This window comes from Dipodomys spectabilis, unplaced genomic scaffold (assembly GCF_019054845.1).
Source record: "Dipodomys spectabilis isolate Male_0828 unplaced genomic scaffold, ASM1905484v1 ptg000030l, whole genome shotgun sequence".
In the NCBI taxonomy this organism is placed as follows: domain Eukaryota; kingdom Metazoa; phylum Chordata; class Mammalia; order Rodentia; family Heteromyidae; genus Dipodomys; species Dipodomys spectabilis.
In genome coordinates this window covers 12,823,196-12,837,405 of record NW_024870707.1, presented here as the reverse complement: position 1 = coordinate 12,837,405, position 14,210 = coordinate 12,823,196, and the positions used below count along the sequence as shown (strand labels likewise).

The 14,210-nt window shown below is 41.2% G+C and overlaps 1 protein-coding gene and 1 pseudogene across 13 annotated transcripts in view; one reads left to right on the top strand and one right to left on the bottom strand.

Moving 5' to 3' along the window:
• Ppp6r3 (protein phosphatase 6 regulatory subunit 3) overlaps nt 1–14,210 on the bottom strand; it is a 113,027-nt gene that overhangs the window by 80,641 nt on the left and 18,176 nt on the right. The window lies entirely within an intron of this gene.
• LOC122104658 lies at nt 7,898–8,469 on the top strand (annotated as a pseudogene).

Here is a 14,210-nt window from a genome sequence, read left to right as displayed (position 1 = left end):
CGAGAAGGAAAGTCCGTAAGACTCGGAAAAGTCCATAAGACTCTTTATTTCCAATAAACTACCAAAAAGCCAGAAGAGAGGCTGTGGCTCAAGTGGTAGAGCATTAGCCTTGAGCAAAAAACTCAAGGACAGTGCCTAGGCCCTGAGTTTGAGCCCCAGGAACCTCACACAGATAAAAGGGAAAATATGATGTTTCCTCAAAAAATTTAGAATACCAAACCATAAAACTCCACAAGAAACAAAAAATAAGAATTACCATATGACCAACAAGTGTACTTTGGGGTCCTACTCCAAAGAACTCTAGGCTGGGTCTGAAGAGACACTTGTATACTCGTGTCCACAACAGCATTATTCACCATAGATAAAACACAGAGTAAACCAAGCACCCATCAAAAGCAGAACAGACATGTGAAATGTGGGGCATTTCTATGTAAAGGGAAAGAAATTCTGGCATATGCTACTACAGTGTGGCAAACCTTAAAAGACATGTTAAATGAGCCACAAATAAAGAGAAACTGTATTTTGACAAAATCTGTCTTGGCCAATTTAGTCAGTGACTTCTACAGTCAACAAGAGTAACTATAGGATGTGATACAATTGTCTTGAGAAATCACATGTATGTAACTTTCATTACAGTATACTATTGTGCTTGTTCTATCATTACTGTTGCACATCTCTTACCGTTTCAATTTATAAAATAAAGTAATTATTATGAATAGTAAATAATAATAATACTAAGCTGGGGGCCAGTGGCTCATACCTGTAATCCTAGCTACTCAGGAGGCTAAGATCTGAGAATCATAGTTCAAAGCCAGCCTGGGCAGTAAAGTCCATGAGACTCTTATCTCCAATTAACCACCAGAAAAACTAGAAGTGGCACTGTGGCTCAAGTGGTAGAGCGCTAGCCTTGAGCTGACAGCTGAGGGACAGCCCAGAGTTCAAGCCCCATAACCAACAAAAATAAATGAATTATTAAGTAAAAAACAGTACCTATGGGAATCAGAACTACCTGAGATTTCAAGGAGTCTTGGAACATATCCTAACAGATAAGGAAGGAGAATGGGAACTGCCAGACAAGAAGGAATAGAAAGCTATTTTTTAATGGATATGGAGTTTCAGTTTTGAAAGATGAAAAGGGTACAAAGATGGACTGAAATATATACTTAAAAACAGGTTAAGATGGTAAATTTTATGTTACATTCATTTTACCACAATTAAAAAAAATGGAGCCAGGCTAAGTAAGTGGTACTCCTGTATGTAATCCCAGTACTTCAGAAGCTAAAGCAGGCAGGCTTGGCCTACACAGGGAGACTGTCTCAACAGCAACAACAATTAAAACACACACACACAAGGACAGGGAGACTGTCTCAACAGCAACAATTAAAACACACACACACACACACACACACACACACACACACACACACACACACACACACACACACACACACACACACACACACACACACACACACACACACACACACACACACACACACACACACACACACACACCCAAGCAAACAAATGAAGCAGTATCCAAAGAATTGTAAAGAGTTTCAAGTTGTAGGTCCGAAGAACCCTTAAAATGCACAGTTGAGTCCTTACATTCTATTATAGATTTAAGTCACAGTTAAGTAAGGTTGTGGGAAAAGGCTGGATTCAAAAGTATAAGAAGAGACACTATAACCCTAGCTACTGAGAAGGCAGCAAAAGATGGAGTTGAAGTCAGCCCAGGAAAAATGTTAGTGAGATCCAATCTCAAAAACAACAACAAAGCCGGGCGCTGGTGGCTCACGCCTATAATCCTAGCTACTCAGGAGGCTGAGATCTGAGGATCACGGTTCAAAGCCAGCCCGGGCAGAGAGAGACCGTGAGACTCCTATCTCCAATAAACCACCAGAAAACTGGAAGTGGCGCTGTAGCTCAAGTGATAGAGCGCTAGCCTTGAGCTGAAGAGCTGAGGGACAGCGCCCAGGCCCAGAGTTCAAGCCCCACGACCGACAAAAAAAAAAACAACAACAACAACAACAACAAAGCCAGGGACCAGAGGCTGAGATCTGAGGATCTGGGTTCAAAGCCAGCCTGAGCAGGAAAGTCCGTGAGACGTCTATCTCCAATAAACCACCAGAAAACCAGAAGTGGCACGGTGGCTCAAGTGGTAGAGCGCTTGCCTTGAGCTGAAGAGCTGAGGGACTGTGCCCAGGCCCAGAGTTCAAGCCCCATGACTGACCAAAAAAACCCATCACCACCAACAATAACAACAAGCCGGATGTAGTCAACACCTGTAATGCATCTGGAGGTAGAGGTAGGAAGATCTCAGAATGAGGCCAAGCCAGGGAGAAACAAAAATGCCCAGCTCAAGTGGTGGAGCCCTAAACAGTACAAGGCCATGAGCTCAAACCAACTCCAGTACTGTCCTTGCCTCTCCCCCAACGCCCCAAAAGAGAAGAAGAACCACTAGAGAACCCACTTGTGCTGAGGCAAAGTCATGTGAGGACTGGGCCTTCACCAGCAACTAAATGAGCTAAAACTCAAATCTTGACTTTCAGACTCCAAAACTGTATACAAGTTCTGTTAAGACACTCAGTCTGTGCAAACTGAGAAATAATTTTCAGTCCTGGCAGTATATATACTCAAATTATCAATTAAGAGTGAAGAAAGGGCTGGGAATGCAGCTCAGCAGTAGAGTGCTTAGCTAGGTATCATACATACTATTTACAGCTGCTAAATGGTAAATTATATTTTCTCTTTCTAAGCAAATTTTTATTTTCCTTACAAATACATCATTTTTTTAAATTTTTGCTTTTACTGACTCATCTATTATCTTTGTGTTTCTGAAGAATTATTTTCCTACTCTTATGAGGACTTTCTGCTGGCCTTGTCTGATGCCACAGGTCTTCCCAGGCCAGGAAGTCTCTTGTCTTTTTCCTGCATCAGATCTTGTTCCTGTGTCCTATGTTGTCTTTGCAATTCTTCTGTTTTAAGTGGTAGTTTTCTCTGAGAAAGGTGCTTATACTTTATATTTCTTTTGATACTTTTTATTTCTTTTTGTATAATACCCTCCCTCCAAATTGTTGCCAATAGTTCCTTAAAGAAGCCACAGTTGGGGCTGGGAAGGTGGCTCAGTGGTAAAGTGCTTGCCTCCCATGCACGAGGTCATGGGTTCGATTCTTCAGCACCACATAAACAGAGAAAGCTGGAAGTGGCACTGTGGCTCAAGTGCTAGAGCATTAGCCTTGAGCTGAAGAGCTCAGACACAGTGCCCAGGCAAACCCCATGACCACCACCACCACCAAAAGCCACTTTTCTCAACAGCCACGTACTCTAACCCTATGACAAAGCTTATCCTCTGTTCTCCACTACTGTACTCCAGACAAAGCTTATCCTCTGTTCTCCACTACTGTACTCCAGACTAACAAAGGGTATGTATGTACCACATAATCATAAAAATATTAATTAAAAAGTTAGTAATATAATGTGTACTTTTGCAAGCTGAAAGCCCTGCGTTTAATCCCTAGCACAAAACAAACCAGTTTAGGCTAAAAAAAAGTAGTTTCTAAACTAAACAACCTAAGTGCCTTTGCTTAATCACAAAAATCAAGAAGAGAATGAGTATCTACCCTTTGTGTTTGCCTATTATTATTCACTACTACCCTCATATTACAGTTAAGGATAATAAGAAAGGACCTAGCCTTGATTTGCCTTTATGTGGATGATGTGAATAAAAATCATCTACACAGCTTTAAATCTAAAATAATAAAAATTGAGCAGAGTGCAGGTGGTTCATATGAGGATCACAGTTCAAAGCAATCAACTATTACAGAAAAGGCCAGAAGTGACACATAAACAGAAGAAGCCTGAAGTAGCACTGTGGCTCAAGTGGTAGAGTGCTTGCCTTGAGCAAAAGCAGCTCAGGGACAGTGTCCAGGCCATGAGTTCAAGCCCCCGGACTGGCAAAAAAAAAAAAAAAAAAAAAAGAAAGAAAGAAAAAAAGAGTGCACACATAATTTGTAGAAACAATTTTTTTAAATACATGTAATATTGGAACAGAAAATATTGTTAAAATAGCTATACTGATAAAAGATAAATTTAAGAAGCTATAAATTTAAGACAGATTTAAGAAGTTCAGCAAACAAGCATTAACAACAAAAACAAAACCAATAAAAACCACAAGTCAGATATATTATGATTAAAAAGTAGAAAAACAAAACATACAAAAAAAAAAATCTGGAAATCTGCTAGTGGTAGACAACACATTATACAGGGGATTTCTAAGCACAAACCAAAGAGGTCAAGAGAGTATGTCAAAACTTCATATTAAAATAGTATTTTAAATTGCTGAATAAAAAAACTGTCAACCTAGAATTCAATGTCCAGTGAAGATACTCTTCAGGAATGAAAGTAAACATACCTTCAAATGAAGACAAGCAAAAGGTATGTACAGACAGCATACCTAACCTATTCTAGAAGAAATGCCAGGAGACTACGCTGCAGATAGGAGATGATGATGTTAGGGAGTAATCTGGGACTTTGGGAATGGTGAAGGAACAAGTGATAGCCATCTGAGAAAATATATTATTTTTTCCCTTTTAAACACTTAAAATGGAAAGGGATGGGAAGGGGAAACAGAGGAGGAGGCTACAATGCTTGATAAGATTTTTTTACTTAATGAGGTACAATATTAAGTATATGCATCTGGTAGTCTTTGGAGATACCATTAAAAAATGTATACCATGAAAATATATAGATAATTCTATCAGGTAATTTCAGGAAAATTATTTTAACACAAGCCAATGAAAGAATACCAAGACATCTAAACCATTCATCAAAAATCACCATACCATGGGCTGGGAAGGTGGCTCAGTGGTAGAGTGCTTGCCTTGCATGCATGAGGCCCTGGGTTCGATTCCTCAGCACCACATAAGCAGAAAAAGCCAGAAATGGTGCTGTGGCTCAAGTGGTAGAGTGCTAGCCTTGAGCTGAAGAGCTGAGGGACAGTGCCCAGGCCCAGAGTTCAGGCCCCATGACTGGCAAAAAAAAAAAAAAAAAAATCATACCAAGAATGTAAGACTACAGTATAAAGTACAAAACATCCAGGGTAAATCCCTACTAACACTTTCAAAAGCCTATCGTGTAAGTACTGTACTGTACTGCAAGTAAAAACTCTGGCACCCGATTGGATTACATCACTGTCTAGCAATGTACCTAATGAGCACTCAAATCACCATGGGCATGCAAGAAGCCCATCTCTATAAAAACACAGCCAAGTCACAAATGAGAAAATTAGCATCCAAAGTAAAGCTAAGAAGAGAACCATGAGCAAAGATTAACACAATGGAACAAACTCCATTCAACAAGCTATACTCAGGTAGCTCAAATGAATTATACATTCAAGCTTTACTTGACCTAAAAGCTGAAATCCATAATCCCAAGTACAACAGTAAGAAAGACATCAAAATTTCTATTGGCCAGACACCAGGAGCTCATACCTGTAATCCTAGCTACTTTAGGAGGCTGAGAGCTAAGGTTACAGTTCAAAGCCAGCCCAGGTAGGAAACTTTTGTGAGACTCTTATCTCCAATTAACCACCAGAAAGCTGTGCTGGAAGTGGTGCTGTGGCTCAAAGTAGTAGAGTGCTAGCGTTGAGCAAAAGAGCTCAGGGACAGCATCCAGGCCTCGAGTTCAAGCCCTATGACCTACCTAAAAAAAGTTCACATTCCTAAATAATTCCTCAATAATCCCAGAATTCTTCATTCCTATGAAACTAAGAAGTTAAATATAAATAAAACCAGGACATTGAAATAAACAAAAAGCAACTTGAGGAATATTGTAAAATAAGTAAAATAAATGTAAAAAGTAGAATGACAAGGCTGGGACTAGCGGCTACCACATGTAATCCTAGCTACTCAGGAGGCTGAGATCTAAAGATCACCATTCAAGACCAGTCAGGGCAGGAAGTCCACTTAATTGGAAATTATTATCTCCAATTAACCAGCAAAAAGCTGTGGCTCAAGTGATAGTATGCTAGTTTTGAGCACAAGAGACAGAACAGAGCAGAAACCCCAAGTTCAAGCCCCCTGACCAACAAAAAAGAAAAAAGAAACAAAACAGGTATCCATCTAGCAGACGTGTTCCCTTGGTTGCCTCATAAACATATATATTCATTACTTACTACCAAAACTGAAAGTCTTTGATTTCATCACACACTGGCCACCTAACCAAAACTTTCCTTCACCAAGTCTTCCCCATCCAATAAAAGACATGTACTAGCGGTGAACGACCAGCCCTGGCGCCTCAGGGCCCTTCCACTCCAAGCCACTAAACTTTATCAATTTCACGTTCTTCATATCTACTTTCTCCCATCTCCTGCCACTGCCTGAAGATGGACACAGCTTCCCAGTTAATCTTCCTGGTGTCCTCTTGCCCTTTTCTCCAAGGGCTGTTTCTTCATCAGTCTTCTTTTACTTCTGTGAGTAGAAAGGATGGTGCTAATTCTGATCTACACTGGCCACTGTGGACGCCACATGAGGATTCTGAGCATGTAAATGGGGTCAGCTTGAATTGAGTGGGCTAAAAATTTGAAATGTACAGTGGAATTCAAAGACTAAATAGGAAAAATAGAAGTGAATAGCCTGGTACTGGTGGCTCATGCCTGTTATACTAGAAGACTGAGATCTGAAGACTACAGTCTGAAACCAGCCCAGCCAGGAAAGTCCATGAGACTCATCTTCAATTAATCACCAAAAAGCTGAAGTGGCTCTGTGACTCAAGTGATAGAGCAGTAGCCTTAAGGAAAAGCTCAGGGACAGAATCAAAACTCTTGAGTTCAAGCCCCAGAAACAACACAAAAAAAAGCAAAAATAAAAATAAATAAAAGAAGTAAATAGACTAGTACCAGCGGCTCACACCTGTAACCCTAGCTACTCAGGAGGCTGAGATCTGAGAACTGAGATTCAAAGCCAGCCCAGGTAGACAAATCTAAAAAACTCTTTATCTCCAATTAACCAGCAATAAGCCAGAAATGGAGCTGTGGCTCAATGAGTGAAAAAGCTAACCAGAGCACAAGATACTAAGTTCAAACCCCAGTACTGGCACTAAAAAAACAAAAATAAAGGGGGAAAAAAACTGTTTACATTGATTACATGTTGTGCTATTTTAGATGAGTTAAATAAAACAGATGTAAAATCTAAATGTATTTTACTCTGCTATTTTTCCCCTACTTTTTTCAGCTTTTGGAAGATATAAGAGTACATAAGTGGCTTGCATTGTATTTCTACTGACACTGCTGAGCACTTCAATGAGGGTACCAATACTGTATCTTTCTTCTTTAACAATGTATGATAAAAACAGAAAGTACTGAGGCCTAGTACAGATATGTGGCAGCTGAATTACTGGCCAAAACTCGGTGTCATTTATGTACATTCACTCAAAACAAAACATGAAAATTTTAATTTTACTGAAGCTGAAGTCTTAAAAATTAGAAATAGGGGCGAAGTGCTAGTGGCTCATACCTGTAATCCTAGTAGCTACTCAGGAAGCTGAGATTTGAGGATTGTTTGAAGTCAGCCTGGGCAGGAAACAACTAAAACTCTTAAATCTAATTGACCACCAAAAAGCTCTAATTGGAGCTGTGGCTCAAGTGGTAGAACAAAAACCTAAGGAGCAGTGCCCAGGCCCTGAGTTCAAGCCCCAGGACCAACACACACAAAAATTAGAATTATAAAGACAGCTTTTAAATTTTAACCCTTAGATCTCTGTACATGATTTTTAATGTTTATGCTAATCAGCTTGTCACTAATGTTTCTAATTTTTTTACCACACAAGGTTCTGTTATAATAAAAAGAGACCAAGAAAGACTAAAGAAAAAGAACTTAAGAATTTTCAGCTTCCTATCTCTATCATGGTGCAGGATCAAGGTGAAAAAGAGAACCCCATGCAGGAGCTTCGAATCCACAAGCTCTGCCTCAACATCTGTGTTAGAGAGTGGAGACAGACTGACCAGGCAGTTCAGGTGTTGGAATAGCTCACAGAGCAGACTCCAGAGTTTCCCGAAACTAGATACATTGGCAGATCCTTTGGCATCAGAAGAAATGAAGATTGCTGTCGACTGCACAGTCCACTGGGCTAAGGCAGAAGAAATGCTAGAAAAGATCTGAAGGAGTGGGAGTAAGTATGAATTAAGAAAAAATAACTTCTCAGATACAGGAAACTTTGGTTTGGGGATCCAGGAACACATCAATCTGGGCATCAAATATGACTCAACCATTGGTATCTACAACCTGGACTTCTATGTGATGCTGGGTAGGCTAAGTTTCAGCATCACAGATAAGAAGTGCAGGGCAGGCAACCTTGGCGTCAAACACAGAATCAGTAAAGAGGAGGCCAAGCAAAAGTACCATGGGATTATCCTACCGGCAAATAAATTCCTGTTTCTATCCAAAGGCCAATAAAATGTTCTCAGTGAAATTTGAAAAACAAAAAAAATTTTTTTCAGTAATCAGCCCTTAAAAAAAATTGACCATCACAACTCAAAAAACATCCACACCTGGCGCTGTAATCCCAGCTACTCAGGAGTCTGAGATCTGAGGATTGAGATTCCAAGCCGTCCTGGCAGGAAAGTCCATGAGACTCTTAACCTCCAATAAACCACTGAAAAAACCGTAAGTGGCGTTGTGGCTCAAGTGATAGAGCGCTCACCTTGCTGAAGAGCTGTGGGACAGCATCCAGGCCCAGAGTTCAAGTCCCACTACCAACAAAAAACAAAAAACACCCACAGGAGAAGGAAAGCTAGTACACAGTAAAAGGAGAAAAGCAGATGACAGGGACAGTCTAGTTATCAAGACCTGGGACCAGGCTGATTCCATGCCAAATCACTTTCAACTGCCAGGGAGGGTGTGGTTCACACAAAATGACCAAGCACCACAGAAGAGAAAATGCACTGTCATATGGCCTTGAAAACACACAAGTCATGTCTCTCACAACTAGATAAAGGGGAGCAAGAATGAAGAACCCACATACTTAAAATGTGGGTAAACTATCTGGATCCTAATTTGCCAAAATAAGAAAACTACGGTACTTAAGACCACTGTAGTATCAAGCAATTGTGTGCATTTGGGGCTGGGGGAGGGGGAGAAATATGGAAGTTTGAATTCACATTTGCTAGGCAGATATTCTACCACAAAATCATGCATTCAATGTTTTCCCCCTCCCTCCTTCCTTTGCAATTGTTATTTTGAGAGTTTTTTTTTTAACCTTGCCCATGACTTGACCTACTTTATATGCTTCCTGCAGTAGCTGGGATGACAGGTGCACACCACCAAGCCCAGCTTCAACTGTTGAGAAGGGGTGTCACCTGGATGAGTTGGACTTGAATTACAATTCTCCTAATCTTAGACTTTCAAGTAGCTACTACCATTACAGGTATGAAGGCACCTGAGTGTACTTTTTGTTTTGTTTTTAAAGATGATAGTTTTGTAACTGTATGATTAAAACAAAATTTTAAATATTCATCTTAAGAAGTGTATAAAGGGGCTGGGAAGGTAGATCAGCAGTAGAGTGCATGCCTTGCAAGCATGAGGCCCTGGGTTCGATTCCTCAGCACCACATAAACAGAAAAAGCCGGAAGTGGTGCTGTGGCTCCAGTGGTAGAGTACTAGCCTTGAGCTGAAGAGCTAAGGGACAGCGCCCAGACCCAGAGTTCAGGCCTCATGGTCGGCAAAAAAAAAAAAAAGAAGTGTATAAAATACCTATTTGGAGATTTTTCTCAAAACAGTATAGACAGGGCTAGCCAAAGAAGAAAAAAGGGATTAGAGGACTTGTCTTCCTCAAAAGATGTAACAACCCCACATAAATGGGCAAAGCTATTCACAATATGCTTATTTACCACAAGATCTCTATTTAGAATAAAAAACTCCTACCAAATGCTGTGTTGTGAAATACACCCACAAATTCTTTGACACTTCCACTACTTTCAAGGGAGTACAGTCCCTTCCCCTCCAGTGTAAGTTGAACTTTGAGTGGCTCTTCCAACAAGCAGAACATGGCAATATTAGATACTATGTCACTTGTGAGGCTAGGTCATAATTATAACAGCTTTCAGCTGTTCTGTCTCCTGAGTCTTTGGAGCAAGTCAGCCACCATGTCCTGAGACACTAAGAAACCCCTGGCAAAGGTTCAAGTGAAAAAGACCTCCCACTAAAGCCAGAATCAACCTGCCAAGCATGTGAGTGAGCCACCTTGATAAGAAGCTTCTATACCAGCTGTCTAAAGTTTCCAGGACTGACCACACCAAAACCAAAACCAAAGCCATTCTGAAATTCCTGATCCAGAGAAACTACAGGTGGTTACTGCTAGTATAGGTCACATTCGGGGATCATTTACTATGCACCAATAAAGATCTAATGCAACAAAACACATAATTCATTAAAAAAAAAAAAACAGCATGGGGCTGGGAAGGTGGCTCAGTGGTAGTGTTTGTCTTGCATGCATAAGGCACTGGGTTCGATTCCTCAGCACCACATAAACAAAAAAGGCCAGAAGTGGAGCTGTGGCTTAAGTGGTTGAATGCTAGCTAGCCTTGAGCAAAAAAAAATTCAGGGAAGTTGGGCACTAGTGGCTCATGCCTGTCATCCTAGCTACTCAGGAGGCTGAGATCTGAGGATCGTGGTTTAAAGCCAACCCAGGCAGGAAAGTCCATGAAACTCTTTATCTCCAATAAACCACCAGAAAACCAGTAGTGGTGCTATAGCTCAAGTGGTAGAGCGCTAGCCTTGAGGTGAAGAGCTGAGGGACAGCGTTCAGGCCCAGAGTTCAAGCCCCACAACCACCACCAACAACAACAAAAAACAAAAGTTCAGGGAAGGCTGGAAATGTGGCTTAGTGGTAGAGTACTTGCCCAGCATGCATAAAGTCCTGGGTTCAATTCTTCAGTACCACATAAACAGAAATGGAAATGGCGCTGTAGCTCAAGTGGTAGAGTGCTAGCCTTGAGCATAAGAAGCTCAAGGACAATGCCTGGGCCCTGAGTTCATGCCCCAGGACTGGCAAAAAAAAAAAAGTTCAGGGACAGCATCCAGGCCCTGAGTTCAAACCCCAGAACCAGCATCCCCCTCAAAAACAATTTTTTTAAGGACACTCAAGTGACGAATACATGTAGTAATAATTTCCACCTTTTCATACAATAAGGTTCAGGCAGGGGAAAGGGTTCGTGGCAATGGGGCAGGATAAATGGAGAGAAGAAGGGAATACAAGGGGAAAACACACCCCATACACTGCTGGCAGAGTGAATTTGGTATAATCACTCTATCAAAAGAATAGCTTCAAACAATGAAACTGCATATAGCAACAATGAAACTGCATATAGCAACAATGAAACTGCATATAGTAACAAGAAGGATTATATAGGGGCTGGGAAGTTGGCTCAGTGGTAGAGCCCTTGCCTTGCATGCCTGAGGCCCTGGGTTCAATTCCTCAGCACCATATAAGCAAAAAGAAAAAAGCCGGAAGTGGCGCTGTGGCTCAAGTGGTAGAGTGCTAGCCTTGAGCTGAAGAGCTGAGGGACAGTGCCCAGGCCCAGAGTTCAGGCCCCACAACCGGACCCCACCCAAAAAAAGAAGGATTATATAATACAGACAACTTTATAAACAATGGGAATGAAGCAAGACATAAGAGTACACGTGCTAAGATTCTAATGACAGAAGAAAAACTGGGTACTAGTCACCAGTGCTGTGGTCAAAATACTGAGTGCCCTAGGGGAAAATTAACACAGGTGGACATCTAGGAGACAGATTACACAGGTGGGTTTAGCTTGTAAGACATATTTAGAACATGTCTACTTTTCTATATTTCTACTCCCACAGAGTTCTTAAATATTAGCCTAGAAAAGGAGTGGGAAATGTCAGAAAGTAGAATGAAACTGACCTAGGGGATGTAGTTGTTGGCACGGGTAATTGAAGTTTCATTATATTCTCCTATGTGTATGTATATTCAAATTTCTCCTAATAAAAAAAAAAGGTCTTAAAATTTAATGTGAAACTGGCTGGAACTCCTGGTAAAAAACTGCAACTGGAATAAGTTTTCTAGTTATAGCTATCAAAGATATTAAAATCCGCATATGCCTTGACATAATTACCTCTTCAAGTTTATCTTAAGGATTTTTTTTAACAGTTCTGAGGCTGAAACTCAATAAATAACAATGCCTTTGTATGAACTTGTCCTTCATTTATCTGAAGAATAATAATTTAAAAAAAAAAAACAGGGCTTACCTAGGCATTGGTGGCTCATGGCTGTAATCGTCATTACTTAGAAGGTTGAGATCTGAGGATCAATTTGAAGAGAGCTTGGACAGTGAAGTCCATGAGACTCTCATCGCCAATTTACCACCAAAAGGCAGAAGTGGAGCTAGTCTTGAGAAAAAAGCTCAGGGACAGTGCTTCCTAGGCCCTCAGTTCAAACTCCAGAAGTAGTGCGCGCACGCGCGCGCGCGCGCGCGCGCACACACACACACGGCTCAAGGTATGGCTCCAGTGGCTAAAGTGTCTGCTTAGAAAGCACAAGGCCCTGACACACACACACACGGCTCAAGGTATGGCTCCAGTGGCTAAAGTGTCTGCTTAGAAAGCACAAGGCCCTGACACACACACACACACACACACACACACACACACACACACACACACACACACACACACACACACACACACACACACACACACACACACACACACACACACACACACACACGGCTCAAGGTATGGCTCCAGTGGCTAAAGTGTCTGCTTAGAAAGCACAAGACCCTGAGTTCAATCTCCAGTACTGAAGAAAAGGAAAGGAGGGAAGGGAGAGGGGGAAGGGGGGGGGGGAGAGGGGGGGGAAGGAATTCTTAGAAGAAAACATGGCTTGTATAAGGGGAGAAACAGAATCGGAGGGACAAAGGGTGAATAAATGCGGCAATGGTACTCAAGACACTATTAAATATGAACTATACAACTTGTGGATGGGGATGGGAGAGAAAAACTAGGAGAGAGCAAGAGAAGACATTGTCCAAAAAGAAATGTACTCATTACTGACTTATGAAGCCATAACCCCTCTCTACATCACCTTTTTAATAACAATGAATAAAAAATCTTGATGGTTTGGATTTGGCAAAGCCTTTAAGAAGGTTATGACACCAAAATACAAGATACCGCCCCCCAGGGGCTGGGAAGGTGGCTCAGTGGTAGAGCGCTTGCCTTGCATGAGGCCCTAGGTTCGATTCCTCAGCACCACATAAGCAAAAAGAAAAAAGCAGAAGTGGCGCTGTGGCTCAAGTGGTAGAGCGCTAGCCTTGAGCTGAAGAGCTGAGGGACAGCGCCCAGGCCCAGAGTTCAGGCCCCACGACTGCACCCCCCCAAAAAAAAAGATACTGCCCCCCCAAAAAACCATCATAAATTGGATTCCTCGAGAGTTGTTTTTACCTCAATGACATCAAGAAGAGAAAAGGCAGCAAGCCACAGAGAGGGAAAGTATTTACTAACTGCACAGCTGATCAATACTTATATAGAGAAACTCTTACCAGTCAGTAACAAAGATAATTCAACTAAAAACTGGGTGAATACTGGGCTGGGAACATAACTCAGTGCGGAAGCACTTGCCTGGCATGCCCTGCGTTCAATCCCTAGCACTGCAAAAATAAAAATAAAAAGATAAGCAAAATGAGCCAATAATTCAAAAGGACATTTCTCCAAAGACAATAAATGGCCAATAAGAACATAAGTGAACACACAGCCCTAAGAGAAATACAAACCAAAACCACAGTAAGACACCACTTCACACCTACTCTAGTCAAGCAGACACAAATGAACATAGATGGAGAAGAATCTTCTGCGCTGCAGGTGGGAATGGAAAATGGTGAGGCCACTTCGGACGAAAGGCTAGCAGTTTCTCAAAAGGTTAAACATACTACCATATGACACAACAATTTCACTCAATTCCTGTGGCAACAGAAGACAAATATACACAAATGTTCATTGTAGCAAGATTTATAAGAACTAAAATTTACAATAGGCCAAATAGTCACCAACTGATGAATGAACAAACAAAAGAATGTAATGGCTTTTATTTGGCAAAAGAACAAAATGAAATGATACATGCTACAACAAAGATGAGTCTTCAAAGTATGCCTAAGAGTAATAAACTAATCACAAAATACCACATATGACACAATTCCA